At 36.6% G+C, this 22,298-nt stretch overlaps 1 protein-coding gene and 1 long non-coding RNA gene across 6 annotated transcripts in view; both read right to left on the bottom strand.

Annotated features, from left to right (window-relative positions):
* Positions 1-22,298, bottom strand: part of CNTLN (centlein) — a 352,113-nt gene that overhangs the window by 317,655 nt on the left and 12,160 nt on the right. The window lies entirely within an intron of this gene.
* LOC133252571 (uncharacterized) lies at positions 10,219-22,277 on the bottom strand. Its single transcript, XR_009737982.1, has 2 exons — positions 13,123-22,277; positions 10,219-11,324 (listed from the first exon to the last, which is right to left on the bottom strand). It is a non-coding gene; the product is annotated as an uncharacterized LOC133252571 (long non-coding RNA).

The following is a 22,298-nucleotide window of genomic DNA, read 5'->3' on the forward strand; positions in this document are numbered from 1 at the left end:
TACTATTATTGTACTATTTTAGCTATTTCTCTCTTCAGATTTGTCAATGTTTCCTTTATACATTTAGGTGCTGTGATGTTAAGGCATATCTCATTATATAATTATTTTACCTTCCTGATAAATTGGATCTTTTGTCGTCATATAATGACCTTTTAGTCTCTTTTGACAGTTTTGGCTTAAAATCTATTTTGTCTGATACAAAGTCTATTCATTCAGTCACTCTAGGTTTTTTAATTAAAGCATTTAATACATTTATATACAAAGTAATTACTGATGGGTAAGGACTTGCTACTGCCATTTTTAAAAATTGTTTTCTGTCTTATAATTCTTTTCTCCATCTTTTCTTCTCTTGATATCTTTCTTTGCAAATATTAACATTTTCTAGTGATATTCTTTGATTCCTTTCTCTTTTCCTTTTGTGTATCCTCTAGAGGTATTTTCTGTGTGGTTACCAGGAGGTCAACATGAAACCACTTAGTTATAACACTCTATTAAAGGGTGATAACAACTTAAACTTCAATCACATACAAAAACTACATTTACTTTTCCTCATATACATTATATGTTACTGAGGTCATAATTTGCTTTTTTATATTGTATATTCACAAGTATATTTTTGCAGTTATAGTTAGCTATTCTCAAGATTTTTGTCTCTTAACTCTCTTTTAGAATTAAAAGTGACTTCCCTGGTGGCTCAGGTGGTAAAGCATCTGTCTACAATGCAGGAGACCCGGGTTTGGTCCCTGGGTCAGAAGATTCCCTGGAGAAGGAAATGGCAACCACTCCAGTACTCTTGCCTAGAAAACCCCATAGACGGAGGAGCCTGGTGCAGGCTACTGCCCATGGGGTTGCAAAGAGTCGGACACGACTGAGTGACTTCACTTCACTTCGCTTATACATCACCATTATGGTATTAGAGTCTTCTCTGTCTATATATTTATCTTAGCAGTGAATTTTATACTATTATATGTTGCTGTTCAGTATCCTTCTGATTCAACATAAAAAACATCCTTGAGCATTTTTTGTTAAGGCAGTTCTAGTGGTGATGAACTGCTTTAGCTTCCATCTGGGAAAGTTTTTATCTATCATTTTTGAAGGACAGTTCTGCCAGGTACAAGATCCTTGGTTGACAGGCTTTTTGCTTTCTAAATTTTGAATATATTATCCCACTACCTTTTGGCCTTTAAGCTCTCTCCTGATAAATTTGCTTACTGGCTAATGGGGACTCCCTTGTATATGACTAGTCACTTTTCTCTCACTGCTTTCAAAATTCTCTCTTTGACTTTAACCTCTGAGAATCTGATCATACAGTTGGCCTTCAGTATTCATGGGGAAGTGGTTCCTAGAGCCCCAGACTATACTGAAATCCAAGGATGTTCAAGTCCCTTATATAAAGTGGCACAGTACAGTAGGCCCTCCACATCCACACATTTCACATCTGCAGATTCAACCAACCACGGCTGGAAATTTTGATCTGCAGGTGGTTGAATCTGTGAGTGTAAAAGCTGCAAATACAAAAGGCCAACTGTATGTTTATTGAAAAAATCTGGGTATAAGTGCATCTGCACATTTCAAATCCAGTTGTTGAAAGGTCAGCTACACTTTTTTTCTGTGTAGGATTCCTTAGGTTCATCTTTTTAGGAATCCTTTGAACTTCAACAATCTGGATGTCTATTTCCCTACCCAGGTTTGGGAAGTTTTAGCCCATTATTTATTTTTTTAACTGATTTTATTTGTCAGTGTAAGGTTTTAGTTGCGGCATACAGGATATTCACTGCATCATGCACTATCTTTCATTATGGTGCATGAACTCTCTAGTTGTGGAGCACAGGTTTAGTTGCTCCACAGCATACAGGATATTAGTTCCCCCAACAGAGATCAAACCTGTGTCTCCTACACTGCAAGGTGGATTCATAACCCCTGGACCACCAGGGAAGTCCCAGCCCATTATTTCTTTAAATAAACTTTTTGCAACATTCTTTCTTTTACTTCTGATACTCCCATAATGCTATGCTATGCTACGTCACTTCAGTCGTGTCCGACTCCGTGCAACCCCACAGACGGCAGCCCACCAGGCTCCCCCATCCCTGGGATTCTCCAGGCAAGAACACCGGAGTGGGTTGCCATTTCCTTCTCCAATGCATGAAAGTGAAAAGTGAAAGTGAAGTCGCTCAGTCGTGTCCGACTCTTAGCGACCCCAAGGATTGCAGCCTAACAGGCTCCTCTGTCCAAATTAATCCCTAATGTTGGTCCATTAGTTCCTTAGGCTCTCTTTACTCCTTTTCATTCTTTTTCTCTTTTTGCTCCTCTGACTGGCTAATTTCAAATTCCTTGTCTTGAAATTTGTTGACTTTTCCATCTTCTTGATGGAATATTCTACCAAACCCTTTTTAACTGAATCTTTCCATATTTATTGTATTCTTCAGTTCCAAACTTTGTTCTGTGGTTATTTAGTCTTTTGTTGATATTCTCATTTTTTCCTCATGTATCATTTTCTTGATTTCCTTTAGCTGTCTGTGTTCTCCTGTAACTCTCTGAGCTTCTTTAAAATGATTACTTTCAAATCATTGTCAAGCTATTCATAAATGTCCATTTCTCTAGGGTAAGTTACTAGAGATTTATTTTATTCCTTTGATTGTTTAATGTTTTCCTGATTCTTCATGCTCCTCACTGCTTTGTGTTGGTTAACTGTGCATTTGAAGAAACAGCCACCTCTCTCCCAGGTATTATAAATTGGATTTCACAAGGAAAGACCTTGAGCAGTAAGCCCAGCCAGAGATTCTGGGAGCCTCTCAAACAGAAAGAACCTATCACTCTTCCTTTGTTTTTAGCTACCCCCATTAAAGTATGCCAGTTTCATCAGCACTCCTCCTAAGATGAAACAAAAACTGGTCCCTTGGGTAGCACACTGAAAGGCCAGGAATGCTCCACTCCTCTCCTTCCCTTCTGGAGAAGTCTCAGTTTCTGTGCCTTCTCCCAAGCCCAAAGAGTTTTGCCAGGCAATAGCAAGCTGCCCACAGTCGTCTTTTCTTCTTTGCTGCCCCAGGTGCCTGAACTATGCTGGATCCATCAGCACTTTGAATGAGATGTGACACAATCTAGCCCCTCAGGCAGTGCACCAAAAGGCCAACAATATTTGATGGATATTCCACTCTCTCTTCCCCACTTCCGTCTACCACAAGGAGGAAGTTGTAGGCTGAAGCAGTCTCTTGGTGCTGAACTGTGCCTGCTTGGAGAAGGAATTAATGCAGGTAAAACGAAATTGCTCTTATCTGTTTCAATGCAATGTTCCTGTTTTGTGTTCATCTTGGTTACTTCAACTTAACTATAATCTAGACTTCTCACAGAGGTATTTTGATCTGCATATCATTAAGTTAGTGTTTCTGGGGGGACTGTGTTTCTGGGGGAACTGTGTTTCTATTCATCATCTTGCTGATGTTGCACCTCGTTTAAACTCTTCTTTGGATTTCTGACACATAATCTTTATACTCCTTACGCATCTTCTCCCAATACGGTTATCACTTGAAGCCAATGGTCAGGAAGAGATTGAAGCATATTTTATTTTGTGTGTGTTACAGGGCTTATACCCCTTGCTATATAAACTCTTGCTATTTGCCATCTAAAATACAAAAGCCAATAAATGTCAATAACATAATATCCTAACCGTCCAAGCTTTCACTATCTATACTCAGAAAGTGAAAATTTGGATAGCAAGAAGTAATTATATGTACTTTACTCGTGATTTCCAGTCCCTCATCCTCTCATCAAACAGGAGAGGTGCTCTCCTTATCATGCAGTAATGAGGGTCATTCTCCCAGAGAAAGACATACGCAGCCTTGCCAGACTGTTCTATGCAGCCCAGAGTGAAGAGGACAATGCACAGAGTTCCTGCACATTCACCTGGGATTCCCTCTCTGAATTTCCCCCAAAGTAGACTACTCGAGCACCTCTGAGGGGGTATTCTGACTTATCCTTATTATGCCACTTTTGGTTCCATCAATAGTAACTGTTCATATTAATAATACATTCATATTACTCCTATACAAAATAATTCTTGTTCACAGTTGAGCAATACAGTGTACAATAATTACATTTCCTTTCATATATGTTTGTTCTTAGTGGAATTAAGAAATGTCACTCTGTTATCAATGACTTTATCATTTAGCTGACTCAATGTCACGGTGAAGATATGTATGTCATCTCAATGCAGAATTTTTCACTTAATGCCAACTGTTAGAGACAAGCAAAAAATTTCCTTACTTGCTTTTTAGTGCTCCTTTAAATAACTTTGATACATTTTTTACTTTCAGGTTCTATCAGGCCTTTAAAAGCTTTATTCTCCTTTCTTTCCTTCTATTATTAACACATGCCCTAAAAGAAGAAACAACTTATGCTAAATTTCAGACCCTTGAATTGTGTATGGATCACAAAGTAAAATCAAAGTACAGACGATGTCTGTAATAAGCAATATAAAAGGTAAGATGCAATAATTGAGAAATGAAAAAGAATAGAACACTGGGGACATTTTTTTAAAGGGGACTCTCCAGAACAAGAAATCTCAAAGGACTGAGGCTCTCATTCCTCTCATAATCAATATGGCATCACATCTGGAATCCTACCAGAAGGTAATGATTTAGTGTTTAATTAAAGTATTAAAACTCTTCCTTTTAAAAAAACAAAAATTGTGTCACTTTTGTTATTTGCTCAGTTTTTTTAATTTACATTTTAACTCTTTCCAGAATTACTGAAAAGAACTGTAAAATACCTTTCTGTATGATTTATCAATTTTTTTTTACCTACATGATCAAAAGCGTTTCAATCTAGAAACTCATATTCCTTGAGTCTGAGAATTTTCTTGAATGGCTTCTTTAATATTGTCCATTTCTCTGTTCTCTACTTTTGAAATTCCTAATAATCACTGTTAGAGCACCTAGATTGAGTTTCTATTTTTTTCTTTTTGCTATTTACTATCTCTTTGTTCTAATTTTTGGAAGACTTCCTCTATTTTTTGTTTATTTACCCCTCCCTCACTACCAGTTACTCCTTTATTTTGACAATCACATTTAACTTCCATGTTCTCTTTCTCATTCTTTGCCTCCTGGTCATGCTTCATACATACAAAATCTCTTATTGCCTTATGATATTTATTATAAGGGGGTTTCTTTGTTTTCTTCATCATTGCCTCTATCTCCTCTAAGTTTCATTTTTGTTACTTTTGACTTCTCTTTCATGTTGGAGGTTTTCCTCACATGTCTTAAGATCCTTTGTTGTCCATTTAAATGTAAAAATGTGGTACTAAAAATTTGTTGGTAGTTTTCCTGACCTGGGGGAGGAGCAGCTTGCCAACAGATCTTCTCAATAGGCACCTTAGTGGGGCACCTGTCATTTTCTTAGGAGACCTTTATATATTAGTATCTCTCTGTTCTTTCTCTAGATTTACTAATTTTCTCCACAGAAGAATTTTTAAGGCTTCTGCCTGGATAAGACAATGTACAGGCTCCAGTAATCTCAGAGCTGAACAATTTAGTGAGTACTCCAATGTTCAGAAGAATGGGCTTTCATTTCCTCAGTTTTCAGCATAATCCTAAGCCCTGTACCTTGATATGTTGATATCCTTAAGTCCAGAGGCTCCTTGTTTCAATATCTCAAAAGAATAAAACTTTTGCTTCCTACCTAGATGAGAGGAAGACTATGGAATGTATATGTTCTTTATATAGTCTTTAATTCAATCTTCCTGTTTTTCAGTATTATCATCCCTCATTCCAACCATCAGAGGTCAGTGTCATCACCTATTCCTAAAACTTTATAGACTGGATTTCAACATTCTCCATTTTGCTTAGTAAGTTAGCACTCATAAATTCATTTTTCATCATTCAAAAATTTACAAACATCTCTTTGCCCGTTGTTATCTTTTCTCTCCTCTTTATCCATAGGCACTATGTATTCTTGAAAATCTTTAATAGTCATTTTAGTGAAATTTTAAGAGAAAGTAGAGATAAATGTTTTTGCTCAAGCCATTATATTTACTGAAGTTTCTGTTGTTACAGTTTCAAATTTTCTTTTTCCATATGCTAACGATGTAATGTTTTCTCTTTGGCAGTATATGTGACTTAATGTTCAAATTAATAATTTCTTAAAAAGTAACAAAAAATTTTCTAGGAATCTATACTTTCAGTCCAGCTGAGGTTAAAGATCTAAATAAAAATACAGACTATCCAAATACTAATGTCAAATCCAAAACTTGGTCTTATGGTTTATTAAATTAAACCTAACAAATGTCTTATGTAAAAGAATGAAAGATCCTTTCAATAAATCAACATTACTTTTAAAATTTACTGAATCAAGCAGCTAATTCACTGGATCCATAAACAAAACAAATTTGAGGACCTTCTTAGACTATTTCTAACATTACCTCCTGTGTTAATACAAACACACTTACTTATTCTTATGTTCAAGAAATTAGTTTCTCCCACCTTGTATTTTAAAATCCTTCACTCACTTGCTTATTCATTCATTTATTCAGTGTGTCTGTGCACTAATTCAAGGACTATGCTGCTGCTGCTACTGCTAAGTCACTTCAGTTGTGTCCCACTCTGTGCAACCCCATAGACTGCAGCCCACCAGACTCCACCATCCCTGGGATTCTTCAAGCAAGAACACTGGAGTGGGTTGCCATTTCCTTCTCCAATGCATGAAAGGGAAAAGTGAAAGAGAAGTCGCTCAGTCGTGTCTGACTCTTCTCGACCCCATGGTCTGCAGCCTACCAGGCTCCTCCATCCATGGGATTTTCCAGGCAAGAGTACTGGAGTGGGGTGCCATTGCCTTCTCCAAGGACTATGCTAAGCACTATGAAAAATACATATAATATGGTTTTATCCTCACAATGTTCAATAGGAAAATCAAAAGACTGACACATATAAATAATTAAATTGAAATATAAATGTTGAGAAAGCAGTATTCAAGAAGCTATAGCCTGACAAAAGCAGAAGAGGTCTCTGTATATGATCTGCTTAAAAATATTTAATCAATCACAGAAACAGAATTAACATCAATTTAAATACAATTTCCTTTGCTCTATGCGTGCTCAGTCATTTTAGTTGTGTCTGACTCTTAGTGACCCCAGAGACTGTAGCCCACCAGGCTCCTCGGTCCATGGAATTCTCTAGGCAAGAATACTGGAGTGGGTTGCCGTGCCCTTCTCTAGGGCATCTTCTCAACCCAGGGATTCAACCTGGGTCTCCTGCATTGCAGGCAGACTCTTTACTGACTGAGCCATGCTCTATAATTATCATGATAATAAAAGAAACGCATTAGTACTAATTCTCCAGATCTAACCCAAACCAGAAATCTACATAAGAATCTAGTCAACATCCTCTGACCTAATCTGAAATCAGTAATAAGTGTGAAAAATCATTTAATCCATTGAAACCATGAGAAAGATAACTTTACCCCACACAAATAGAAATTCCTTCAGCAGACTCACTTAAAATCCATACTTCATGTCCAGTGGTCTATAGGCTTCCTTCCCACCAGACAACCTCCCTCAATCCATCATCAGGTGGTTAAAAAAACAGTCAAATTCAGCAACTCAGGGAAACATCCATGTGGAGAACAAATCAGGTACACCACCAAAAAGAGATCTGAAGCTCATAAATAAATAAAATCCACCCATAATTTCCTTCTCTATCAATTAAGCAAAGAAAGTATCAATGCCTCTTTCTAATTTTCTTAGTTTCATTATTTCCAAAACTTTAAATTTAACAGAACTTTTATGATGTATTTTCCTCGTGTATGTTTAATTATGGCTTCAAGAATTGTTGGTGATTCCTTGAAGACTACTATTCTGGTTCTCTTCATAATTTATTCTATTTCATTTATAGAGCTTAAAGTATTTCTAGTGAAGGTGGTATGTATTATAGTGCAGAAACTTAAGGTAGTACTACTCAAAATGCAGGGCTCTGAATTGGTTATTACTGGTCTTCTATGAAATAAAGATGTATCATTAACAAGATTTTCACTTAGAAGTCATAAGTTTGATTTACATTCTGACATAGGGCTACAGACCATATTTATTAGACCACTGTAGCTCTTCTGTCTTATATATCAAATAACAGAAAAGAAAGGCAAAAGAGATTACCATGAGTAGCAAATGTAAAAGCTAGAAAGAAGCTATAGCCCAACTCTGAATGGATTCAGTTCAGTTCAGTTCAGTCCCTCAGTCGTGTCTGACTCTTTGCAACCCCATGAATCGAAGCACGCCAGGCCTTCCTGTCCATCACCAACTCCTGGAGTTTACCCAAACTCATGTCCATCGAGCCGGTGATGCCATCAAGCCATCTCATCCTCTGTCATCCCCTTTTCCTCCTGCCCCCAATCCCTCCCAGCATCAGGGTCTTTTCCAGTGAGTCAATACTTCACATGAGGTAAATGGATTAGTAGCAACAAAACAGAGAAAGACAGTTCCTGGGTTTCTTTGACATTACAGGTAGATCACAAGCTCAGCACTTTAACGCTGAGCTACATAAAACACACGAAGAATCAGACAACTAAGCAACAGAGTACATACACATAAAAGACAGAACCATATATTGTTGGTTAAGTCCATAAAATTATTTACATAATGTTAGTAAGCAAAATAGCAGTTTCTGTTGTTCTAAATACTTCAAACTCAAACTAGTATGCTTTTTTTTTTTTCAAAGTAGTATTCTTAATAGACAAAATGATGTATTATTAATTTTAAAGGCTAGGATGAAGTCTGTCTGAGGCACAAACCTGGCTGGATCACAAAAATCACTATGACCCATATTTGCTGCTACTGCTGCTGCTAAGTCACTTCAGTGGTGTTTGACTCTGTGCGACCCCATAGACGGCAGCCCACCAGGTTCCCCCGTCCCTGGGATTCTCCAGGCAAGAACACTGGAGTGGGTTGCATTTCCTTCTCCAATGCAGGAAAGTGAAAAGTGAAAGTGAAGTCACTTCGTTGTGTCCAACTCTCAGCAACCCCACGGACTGCAGCCCACCAGGCTCCTCCGTCCATGGGATTTTCCAGGCAAGAGTACTGGAGTGGGGTGCCATTGCCTTCTCCATGACACATATTTAGTTACCCAAAGAAAAGTTGAACAATTCAAGTTCCTAATGTATTGCTATTCCATGAAACACCATAAATAATACTGTTCCTTCAATGTTTATCATTCCTACCTATTCAAGTTGTAATGTTTCCTTATGCATTCAAAGATCAAATACAGTGACTGTGCTCTTATGACACTAATGATAGTGTGAAGTGAGAGTTTATATATAATAGCAAGGAAATTAGATTTTCAGGGCTAATAAACAAGAAATGATATATTCAGAATGTGCTTCTAGCAACAGCAGTTAATAATAAACTCATAAAATGGCAGGTAAACACAAATATCTATAAATCACAGAAAATAATATTTTCTAAAAACAAATTCATAAGGAAAATAATATAACAAATGTTTCTATTTATATCATATCATTCTCTAATAGAACTTAGGAAAATCAAAATTTTATTTTCCGTAGCATAAACTTCTACTTGGAATTCCCAGGTAGCTCAGTGGTAAAGAATTTGTCTGCCAAGGAGGAGACATGGGTGTGATCTCTGGGTCAGGAAGATCCCATGGAGAAGAAAATGGCAATGCACTCCAGTATTCTTGCCTGCAATATCCCATGACAGAGGAGCTTGGCAGGTTACAGTCAATGGGGTCACAAAGAATAGGACATAACTTAGTGACTAAACATCAGCAGCTAAAATTCTAATTAAATAGAATTAGTAATAATTCTTTGTACATCTTTTTCCAGATCAAGGGAAGAAATAATGACATAAATATGAATATACTTAACCACAGTACTTAGCAAACTCTATTACAAATTTTCTCTTTCTACAAATAACTTTTTGACTAGACAGAACTCCTTAATGGTCAAACACAGAACTCTCCCTAACTTTTAGCTCAGCATCTGACACTCACATAACATTCAATTGATATTTGTTGAATGAGTAAATGCAGTGGAGACAGCTGTTTTAATTATGGCCATGCACTTCTGGATCTTAAAGTCCTATTTCCTGGCAACATTTGGGATCACCTTGGCATCCGCACCAAAAGGTAATGTTTCCTCTAGTTCTCTGTTGGGGGAGTATATAATTTCCTCAGTTCTGTCTCACCGCAGCAAAAATTTGAAACGACAGACCAGTGTTACAGCTTAGTTAAAGCTCAGTTTTATTTGGCAAGCAAAAGAAAATACATCCTAGAGTCGTGAGGGCACGCCGTCCCAAAAGAAAAGAGAGGCTCAATTTTGGCTCCTCTTTTTATATGTTTGGTCTCCTCCCCCTGAGCCTGTCCTATGTAAACTGGGCTAGCCAGGAGAGCTGTTTGTTTCACCTGAGGGTCTCACTCCTGTCCTCAGATTTTCCTTTGTTCTATTTTTGCAGGCTTCTCCCGTCTTTGTCTTCTAGCCATCACCATTTCGGACTCCTTTTTCCTATTCTAACTACCTAACATATCCATTTAAAAGGTCTTAGAATTTTCATTGGTCACCTTTAAAATAAATTTTTTAATAAAATTTTTGGTGCCTTATCTCTTGCTTTGTCTCAAAGTGAAGATGTAAAACAGAACTGATGTTTGAGAAAGAAATCAATAAAATGTGCACAGCTGAGATATTAAGGGCCTAGATGGAGGGTCTGGATGTTAAGGACACAGAGGAATTACTGGATTTGAGTGACACGGCAAAACAAAAAGCGACTGAACTTGCGAATTGATTTTCTGTTCAAAGAGACCAAAAAATATCAAAGATTACTCTTTAAATGTGAAATTTAGAGAAAAGGAAGAAAATGGCATGTTTGTGGTAGAGAAAAAGTTAGGTAGTTAAAAAACTCAGAGGAGAAGCCAATAAGTTCTGTACACAATACACTGAATTTGAAGGGTACCACAGGACATTAAATGGAAATGCCATAAGCAAGGGATATAGAAAGATATATAAAATAAGAAGTCCACAGAAAAGGATATACAATGTCTTAGTCTTCTCTCACACATGGTAACAAAATTGCAAGTAAAAATTATTTCAGTATATTATTTTTTACCTTTCAGATTAGCAAAGATACAAAAAATTAAAAACAATGTGACGGTCAAGATGTGGAAAAACATCAGTACATTTTTACATTGCTAGTAGAAGTATAATCTGGTGAAACAATAGGCAGTATTTATCATATACAACTGTGGTGGCTCAGATGGTAAAGAATCCACCTGCAATGCAGAAAGCTTCAGTTTGATTCCTGGGTTAGGAAGATCCCCTGAAGGAGGTCATGGCAACTATAAGGCAAGTGCAGAGAAAAAGAGAGTGAGCCACACAGTCAGGCAAGAAAAGGGAAATTTATTAGAGGGAAAGAGAGGGTGACTGGCCCTTAAGGAGAACCAGCATCCTCCCTTTCTCACAGGGTCCTTCTTATGAAATGGAAAGGTCTTTCAATGAAATGGTCACATAGCCAGAGGTCTGGAATCTGGTGGTCTCATAGCTTTGAGAAGATAGGCACCAGTGAAAAAACAGAATGTCATTTGGGCAATTTGGTCAGTCTCAAGGATCACTGATTTTATTCTGTTTGCGAGGTCAACATAATGAGCCACCTTAACAATGAGACCCTACGTGGGCCCTATCAGCAACCCACTCCAGTACTCTTGCCTGGAGAATCCCCATGGACAGAGAGGTGCCTGGTGGGCTACAGTCCATGGGGTCCCAAAGAGTTAGACACAACTGAGTGACGAAGCACAGCACGCTTAAGCCTTCTGTCTGGTATGTAAGCCGTCTATTGCTAGATAACAAATTACCCCAAAATTTAGCAGCCCAAAAGAGCAAACACTGGGAGATCAACTTCTCACGTGACAGTTTGAGGAGCTCTGCCAACCCACTACCTAGTGATACTGGTGAAAGCTACTGGGAGAAAAAAAAAAAATTTATTTAAAACATCTTATGGTAACTGAGGGCTTCCCTGGTGGCTCAGATGGTACAGAATCATCCCACAATGCAGGAGACCTGGGGTCAATCCTTGGGTTGGGAAGTTCCCCTGGAGGAGGGCACGGCAACCCACTCCAGTATTCTTGCCTGGAGAATCCCCATGGACAGAGGTGCCTTGTGGGCTATAGTCCTTGGGGTCACAAAGAGTTGGACACGACTGAGAGACTAAGCACGCACATGGTATCTGAACTAAGACCATTTCCTCCCCTCTACCCTCCGTGCTCAGGAAGGTGAAGAGTCTACTCCAGATTGATACAGCTAAGAAAACAAGACTCTATTTTCTCCAAGTTCCCAGTCAGAGAACTTTTCTTCCCAGGAGGAGCAAGATATCACCATTTCTCATCCTCCCCTCCCTAACACATAGGTAACTCTGGCTACAGACAAATCCCAGGCAAGTGCAGTTGAGTGGTGAAGACTCCATTCTCTGTTCAGCATCTGTCTGTGGAATAAAGATTCCATCTCAGGTGTACAGTGTCGAGAATACTGGAGACCCAAACACCCTTGCTCTAGCTTATGACATAGTGGTTCTACACCAGGAGAGGCAAGTCAAGAGAACCTAAGATTACTGAAATCAGCACATAGAAAGGAGGTATCACTCAGAGAAGCATGATACTGTCCCACCTCCAGAGGCCTGGCTCAGATTTTGCCTGGTTGGAAATATGGGGTGGAGAGGCAGGATACAAAGTATGCAATCCTAATCTCTTCCCAAAGGGAAATAACTTCATCTGCAACACAGTGTGAAGAAGTTCAAGTCTAGAGGCACTCTCAAGAAGAATGTAGGTTATGGTAAAAACAACTGGAAGGAGAGTTAAGACACAGGCTAAGTTGTAGGCCTGCTTATTTGCAGGAGAGGAATAAGGATGAAAGAAGTCCTTCAAGGGTTGAAAATAATAATATCAAACACTGACTCAGAAATATCAAAGGAGTCACAATTTGATTACATTGGTTTGTGAAGCATTTTATGCTCTAGGGCATTGTTGAAAACAACTGAGCAATCAGCCACCAATTACTGAAGCCACCAATTGGTGAAGACTGGTTGTGGTCGAAAAAAAGAGGAAAACCAAAATCACAGTCATGCTAGGATGACTGTAAGCATACCCAAAGCTGGCGGTGGTTTAATCGCTAAGTCGTGTCTGACTCTTGTGACTCCGTGGACTGTAGCCTGCCAGACTCGTCTGTCCATGGGATTCTCCAGGCAGGAATACTGGAGTGGGTTGCCATTTCCTTCTCCAAAGCTGCACATATCCTTAAAAGCAACTTCAGAGACTTAACACTGTGGGAGGGGAAACAGACTTTACTAACATAATCCAATTGGTCACCAATTAAATAAACAGGTTTGGAGGAAAAGGGTGCAGGAGAACAGTAACCAAATTTGCTACAATATAATATCTCAAATATTCACTTTCCATCAAAAAATTCTTGTGCAAAAAAACAGGAAAACATCACCCATACACTAGGAAGAAGAGCAGATAAGAAACTATCTGGGAAAGTGACCATATTTGGAAAAAAGAAAAAAGGCTTCACAGTAGCCATTATAAACATGTTCATAAAACTAAATAAACCATGGTTTTAAAAGTAAAGAAAGATATCATAACAATATCACATCAAATAGAGGAAATCAGAAAGAGAAAGAAATTATAAAAGAACCAAGTGATTCAAGGCAGTACAGCCATCCATACCCATGGCTACCACATCCACGGAATCAATCAATTGCGACTCAAAGATTGTTGAAAAAAAATTTTTTTCAGGAAGTTCTAAAAAGCAAAATTCAAATGTGCCATGTGCTGGCAACTATTTACATTTTATTTACATTATATATGAAGCTATTTACATAGCCTTTACATTGCACTAGGTATTATAAGTAATCTAGAGATGCTGACGATTTACACTTTAAGAGGATATGCATAGTTTATATGCAAACATATACCATTTTATGCAAAGGACTTGAGGATCCTAGAATTTAGGTATCTGTGGGGTTCCAGGATCCAGTCTTCAGTGGATGTTGAGGGATGACCGTAACTTGAATCCACATGTGAAAACAAACATTTACTGGTAATTATATAATTATAATAAAAGACCATTTTAAAGTACATTTCTTTCTACTTTCTTCTCTTAACTAATTTGTAAAGCAATTGCTTAAAGTAATAGGTATATAATGTATTCACAGGCTCAAAACATATAAAAATGTATCATGTGTAATATAATTGCCAGTATCAGCATAAATGAGGTAGGTATTAGCAAACTTTTATTGGGCTAAGGAAACGACTACAAATAATAAAGCAATAATTATAATAATGTATTGTTGTGTTTGTAATATTAATAGATAATATGTATAACAATACCACAAAAAGGGATTAAAGAGAATATGGCTGTATTTCAGTAATATTTCTATATATCACTGGAATTAAGCTTGGCTAAACCTGGACCTGATTTGTTAAGATACATACAGTAAATCTTAGAGCAATGACTTTTTAAAAAATCTCAAAAAAAATATAGTGAAAAAATAAAGAAATTAAAGTGCTATATTAGAAAATATTCACTTAATGCAAAAGAAAGATTCAGAGACGTAAATACATTGAAAGTAAAGAATGAGAAAAAACATAGGTAAATACCAACCACAAGAAAGATGGAGTAACTACACTAATGTCAGACAAAATAAACTTTAAGCAAAAAAGTCACTAAGAAAGAGGCACATTTTATAACAAGTTCCTGACAGAGTCAATCCATCAGGAAGACAAAACATTTATAAACACATATGTACCTAATAGTGGATTAAAATGCATGAAGGAAAAATGACAGATATGAAATAAGAAATGGACAATTCAATTATAATAGTTGGAGACTTCAATAGCCACCGTGATGGTCAACTTGGAGGGCATTTTTGGATGAGATTAACATTTAAATTGGTGAACTCTAACTAAGCATAATACCCTTCATAATGTAAGTAGGCTTTATCCAATCAGTTGAAGGCCTAAACAGAATAAAAAGACCAGCATTCCTGAAATAAAAATCTCCAGAGACTGCCTTTATCTACACCATCAATTTTCCTGGTCTCAAACTGATCATACTACAGATGTAGACATGCCAGTCTCCAAAATCATGTAAGCCAGTTCTTTATAATAAGTCTTTTTCTATAATTATACTCACACATGTCCTTTTGGTTCTGTTTCTCTAAGCTAAGTCACTTCAGTCGTGTCCGACTCTGTGTGACCCCGTAGACAGCAGCCCACCAGGCTCCCTCGTCCCTAGGATTCTCCAGGCAAAAACACTGGAGTGGATTGCCATTTCCGTCTCCAATGCATGAAAGTGAAAAGTGAAAATGAAGTCGCTCAGTCGTGTCCGACCCTCAGCGACCCCATGGACTGTAGCCCACCAGACTCCTCCGTCCGTGGGATTTTCCAGGCAAGAGTACTGGAGTGGGGTGCCATTGCTCTGTTTCTCTGGATAATATCAATACACCCACATTCAATAACAGACAGACAAGTAGACAGAACATCAACAAGAAAACAGAAGACCTCAGCAACACTACAACCTAGACCTTGCAAACATCATCAGATACCCCTCTAAAAAATGACAGTTAAATTTATATAATTTTCAAGTGTATAAGGAACATTCTCAGGATAAATCATGTTAGACTATTTTTTTAAAAACTCAATAAATGTAAAAAGATAAAAATAATGCAAAGTATGTTCTCTGACCACAATGAAATAAAATTAGAAATCAAATGAAAATACTCACAAATGTGTGGAAATTAAACAAAACAGCATTAAAAAAAAAGTCAAGAGGAAATCAAAAGATAAATCAAAAAATACTTTAAGATGAGCAAAAATAAGGCATAAAATATCAAAATGTATAGGATGCAGCTAAAATAGTGCTTAGAGAAAAATGTATACCTATAAATACCTATATTTAGCTAGAAGAAAGATCTGAAAACAGTAACCTAATGTTCTACCATAAGACACTGGAAAAATAAGAGCAAATTTAGCCTAAAGCAATTAGAAAGAAGAAATAAAGACTTGAGAAGAAATTCATGAAATAGAGAATAGAAAAACAATACAGAAGCACTAATACTTTTGCCACCTGATGTAAAGGGCTGACTCACTGGGAAAGACCCTGATGTTGGGAAAGATTGAGGACAGGAAGAGAAGCAGGCAACAGAGGATGAGATAGCTAAATAGCATCACCAACTCAATGGACATGAGTCTGAGCAAACTCTGGGTAATACTGAATGACAGGAAAGGCTGGTGTGCTACAGTCCATGGGGTTGCAAAGAGTTGCGCACAACTTAGCAACAGAACAACAGAAAATGGATGGAAACCAAAAGCTGGTTCCTTGAAAAGATCAACAAAACTGACAAACCTTTAGCTATACTGACAATATTAAAAAGAAAGAAGCCTCAAACTACCAGAATTGGAAAGAAAAAAGGGTATATTACCACTAACCTAACAAAAATAAAAAGCATTATAAAGGAATACTGTGAAAAATTGTATGCCAGCAAATTAGATACTTAAAAGGAATAGGTGAATTCCTAGAAAACACAAATACCAAAAGTAAAATAAAATACTGAGTTGACCTGTAATAAGTAAAGAAATTCTAATTGTAATTTTTTTAAAAATTACCCACAAACAAAAGTCCAGGCCTGGATGGGTTCACCCCTGAATTCTGCCAAACATTGAAAGAAGAATTAATACCGATTATTAAAAGAAAAAAATTCAAAAAAATAGAAGAGAGTATTTCCCAACCCATTTCATACAGTCAGTATTACGCTGATACAAAATAACACACAGAAACATCATAAGAAAACTACAGACTAAGAATCTCTCATCAATATAGATGCAAAAGTTCTAAACAAATACTAGCAAACAAAATTCAACAACATATTAAAAGAATTATATACCATGACTAGGTGGAATTTATTCCAGGGTTGTTGTAAGGGTTGTTTCATATCTGAAAATCAATTATCATAATAAATCATATCACTAAAATATGAAACAAAAATCACATGATCATATCAATAGATACAGAAGATGTATTTGAAAAAATTCAACTACCTTTCATAATAAAAACACTTAACAAACTAGGACTAGAAGGGAACTTCCTAAACTTGCTAAAGGACATCTATGAAAAACTGACAGATAATTTTATAGTTAGTGGTGAAGGACTGGGTGTTTTCTCCCTATGATCAGGAGTAAAACAAAGTTGTCTGCTCTGGCCACTTCAACTCAACAATGTATTAAGGTTCTAACCAGGGTAAGTAGCCAAGAGAAAGACACAAAAGGCACCAAGTTTGGAATAAAAGAAACAAAACTATTTCTATTTGCAGATTACATGATCTTGTAAGTAGAAAATCCTAAGGAATCTACCCAAAAAATTAGAACTGAAAAATGAGCTCAGCACACTTGCAGGATATGCAATCAATATAAAAAACATCGATTGTAATCTATACTGCTGCTGCTACTGCTGCTAAGTCATTTCAGTCGTGTCCAACTCTGTGCAACCCCATAGATGGCAGCCCACCAGGCTCCTCTGTCCCTGGGACTCTCCAGGCAAGAACACTGGAGTGAGTTGCCATTTCCTTCTCCAGTGCAGAAAAGTGAAAGTGAAGTCGTTCAGTCGTATCCGACTCTTAGCGACCCCATGGACTGCAGCCCACCAGGCTCCTCCGTCCATGGGATTTTCCAGGCAAAAGTACTGGAGTGGGGTGCCATTCTAAACAACCTGGAAATAAACTTAAGAAAAGAATTTCACTTATAATAAAATCAGAAAGAATAAAATATTAAGGAATAAAGTTATCAAAAAAGTTTCAAACATACTCTAAAACTATAAAACATTATTTCAAGAAATTTTAGAAGATATAAATAACTGGAAACATATTTCATGTTCATAATATAGAAGACTTAAGATTGTTAAGATTTAACATTGTTAAATATCACCCAAACTGACCCATTAAGAGAAGAAGATAGGTTGTTCTAGATTAAAGAAATACAACCCAGCGATCAACCACAACAATGCAAAAAAAAAAGAGATTTGGACAATATACTATGTGTCTCCTGATGTGATGTACTAAGAATCATATTACACCAAAGAAGATTTCTTTGCCAAAACATCAAACCTGAAACTGAATAAATTACCTCTAGGTCTCATTACTAATGTATGATAATTATAGAGTAAAAAAAAATTACAATCAGAAAAATCCAGAATGTGGAAAACTCTACAGGATCAACAACCCAACTTATTCCAAATATAAACTGCAAAGAAAAGGAGAGAGAAGGAGAAGGAACCCATATGTTCAGTGGGTAGACTATGTTTGAATCCTCATAGGAACAAACCACCTTTCAAAAGAAAGTTATGAGAAAGCTGGAGAAATCTGAAAATGGATATTTGATTATATTAGGGAATAATTATAGAATTCTAAGTATGAAAAAGATTTCATGGTTATATTTTTTAAAAGGCTTATCTTTTAGAGATAGAGTCAATACTTATTCACATATCCAGAACTTGTGAACTTTCCTACTTACTAAAACTTACTTGTAAGCATAAAATCAATACCCAGGCACTTTTTCAGTCATTTGCAGACATGTACAAAGTGGTGAAAAATGTAAGTCACCTGAGCCACATGTTCCCAGATGAAGTCAAACAAGGGAACACTCTGTCTTCTGGTTTCAGCTCTCATACTGTAAACAAGTATTCTTCACATGGTCTACTTAGTACCACATTTTTCACATCTTTGCCCTTTGTTGATGATTTTGCGGTTTCAAATGACCACCAAGCACAGTGATGAAGTGCTGTCTAGTGTTCTTAAGTGCAAGAAGGCTATGACTTGCTTATGGAGAAAAGACTGTGTTAGACAAACCATGTTCAGGCATGAGTTATAGTACCATCAGTCATGAGCTCTCCTGTGAATAAAAAGAACTGACTGTAAACACCAATGTAATCGTGGGTAACATAACATGATGTCTGGAATTTCCTTCAAAATAATCCATCAGTGGTAGAGGCAGCAGAGCAAAAGAAAGGAAGAATAAGTTTACAGATGAAACAAGATTGGTCGTGTGCTGACAACTGTTCAAGCTGGGTGATGAATAAACATGGGAGTTCATTAATGTATTTTCTCTGCCTTTACATCAAATTAAAATTTTCCATAATAAAAAGTAAAACGTGTGCAACCCAAAAATATGTATATAGACACCCCACCAAAAAGATTTCTAAGGCATATAATACAGTACCAAAAAGGTTAAAAAAAAAAAAAAAAAAGAATTACTGGTAAGACAAGCATTTTTCCAAAAGGGGACCAAGGGCATTTGAAGCAGTACAGGCATAACTAATTTTATTGAACTTTGCTTATTGTGCTTCACAGATACTACATTTTACAAATTGAAGGTTTGTGGAAACCCTTCATCAAACAAATCTACCAGCACCAACATTAACTGAATGTCTCTCTGTCACATTTTTGTAATTCTCACAATATGTCAGACTTTTTCATTATTATTATATTTGTTATGATGATCTGTGATCAGTGAGTGATCTTTGATGTCACTATTGCAAAAAGTGTATAACTCACTGAAGGCTCAGATGAGAGCATTTTTTAGCAATATATTTAAATTATGTACATTGTTTTTAGACATAATGCTGTTGTGCACTTAATAGTCTACAGTATAGTATAAACATAACTTTAATATACACTTGAAAACAAATAATTGGTGTGACTCACTTTATTTACTATTCACTTTACAACAGTGGTCTGGAATGAACACCCAATATCTCCAAGGGTTATTTAATTGAGCAAGAGCATCCTATTTAATTCAGGATATTTAGCATTTCCCGCCTTCATATACCGTGTCAGTAGCACCACTGGTTAAGACCATTTATCCTTGTAGATAAAACTTTATCCACAAGGCCATTCATCATGAAAGATCATCATAAATTTTTTTAAAAAATAAAGTAACTGTAATGTACAGTAAGATACTGGTTAAATAAGATGACATATCAAAATAAAAGATATTATAATTCTAAAAATATTATCTTCTCTTGAAGAAAATGGTAATTATAGTCCTCTTGAAAAAAATGAACCAACATGGCACTGACATGCCTAAATCACACTGCCTTGAGTCTCCTAGCCGGGAAATAAGTAGAGGGTTCCAAAATGGACAAATATCTGACCAACAGAAGGATGGACACACAGAGACAAATCCAGAAGAGAAAAATCAAAATCTACACACTGTCTATAATGGAAGAGGAAGCTAGTTTTTCTGGAAGAGGCCCAGAGAGGCTCTAATTACCCAATTACTAAGTACAGGATCAAGATGACTAAAGAACCATTAATCAAAAATCTGGGCTTCCTATTCATCCATGTTCAAAAGAGCTACCTGCAATATTTGCCTACAATAAATGGCCCAAGACTACCCAAAAGAACCATGTTCCTGAAAAAGGTCCCCACTATGGTTTCTGGGACAAACAATACAATCAGAAAAGGGAAAGATTTAAGAGTCTACTTTTCATTCTGTATAGTGAAGCCCATTTGCCATACATCCCTCAGGAAAGCTTGTTGATAGTCCGCTCCCTTCTCTTACACAATATCCACAGTCAATCCTCTCATTCAGAGGAGAAACATTTTGGTAAACAAATATAGAAAAATGCAAATTCGTTAAAAGCAACATTTCTACATTATGCAATTTACACTTTCACACAAAAAATATGACAGTAAAGAACCATCATACACTTGAAGGAAACCATCAGCATTAAAGTAAAAAAGTAGGGATAAAAGTTAACCAACAGGAAACAAAGATAATGTCAGAAACAGAAAAGAACTTAAAAATTATAATCAAAAAGATTAAAAAGTCATTCTTTTAAAGAAGACTTATGAAAAAGTAAAAACCAAATAAGAAAAACGTTAGAAATAAAAATTTGACTTCTAAAATTAAAAAACATCTATATATTGATGCAATAAAACATAATAAAACCACTCAGGAGATAAAATTAAAAGACAGAAAATAAGATAGAAAAGAAGGCCGTCCAGAAGGTCCAACCTCTAAGAGTGTGAAGAACAGACAAGGAGGAAAATATAAGAATCATATTTTTCTTCAATTAAAATAAAATCTTAAGTCTTGATGTTGAAAGAACCCCACAAAGGCTGAGATTCTGAATTTTTAAAAGGTTCAAATTAATAAACAGTGCTGAAATTTTAAAATATATAGCTGCTAAGCTGCTAAGTCACTTCAGTCGTGTCCGACTCTGTGCGACCCCATAGACGGCAACCCACCAGGCTCCCCTGTCCCTGGGATTCTCCAGGCAAGAACACTGGAGTGGGTTGCCATTTCCTTCTCCAATGCATGAAAGGGAAAAGTGAAAGTGAAGTCGCTCAGTCGTGCCCAACCCTCAGCGACCCCAGGGACTGCGGCCTTCCAGGCTCCTCCGTCCATGGGATTTTCCAGGCAAGAGTACTGGAGTGGGATGCCATTGCCTTCTCTGAAAATAGAGAGAATCCTAAAAACTTCAAGCAAGCTACCTAGAAAGAAATAACAATCTCACTTGCACTGGGATCACAAATACACTTGATAACACCACTGCTATACTTTAAAAAAATCTGAGGGAAATTAGATGGACTTAAAATTTATGTTCAGCTAAAGTATTAATCAAACACAAGTACAAAAGAATGACATTTTGGGCATATAAGGAGTCAGAAAATGAACCACTTATGCATCCCTCCTGAGAAAAAAAACTTCAAAAATATAATTCAACAAAAGAAAAAAGATGTGGGATTCTAGAAACTCTGGAACTAGTTCAGGAGTGCAATAAAAAGAAATCCTAGATCACAGCTATGAGTAGGTTTAAAAACCACCTGGCCAAAATTCATACCATAAACCAAGGGCCCAAGGAAGAATGTCTTCAGCCCACCATTTAAATGTTTGAACACTGACATTCTTTATGGTAAGAAACACTAGAAAAGAAAAGCAATTAGAAATACCAGGGAAAAAAATGTTGTCTAGGAAGACCAAGGCACAAATATAAAATGACTTGAATGTAGCAAAATTTGGCTAATTAATGAACTATAAAAAAGAAATTCTATTTGACATTAATACTTAGAATATTCTTTCTTTAATCATATTATTTCCTATATCAAGTCCAAACATGTTACATGGTTCTCAAGGAAAGAAATATTTACGTAATTATAAAATTAGAAATGCAAATTACAGGTTGCCAATTTTAAAGGTCAATTTGAATTCCAAGGTATCTAATCATATGATCTATGGACATCAGAATTACCTGGAAAACTTAAA

The sequence above is a fragment of the Bos javanicus genome, chromosome 8 (genome assembly GCF_032452875.1).
Source record: "Bos javanicus breed banteng chromosome 8, ARS-OSU_banteng_1.0, whole genome shotgun sequence".
Classification (NCBI taxonomy): Eukaryota; Metazoa; Chordata; class Mammalia; order Artiodactyla; family Bovidae; genus Bos; species Bos javanicus.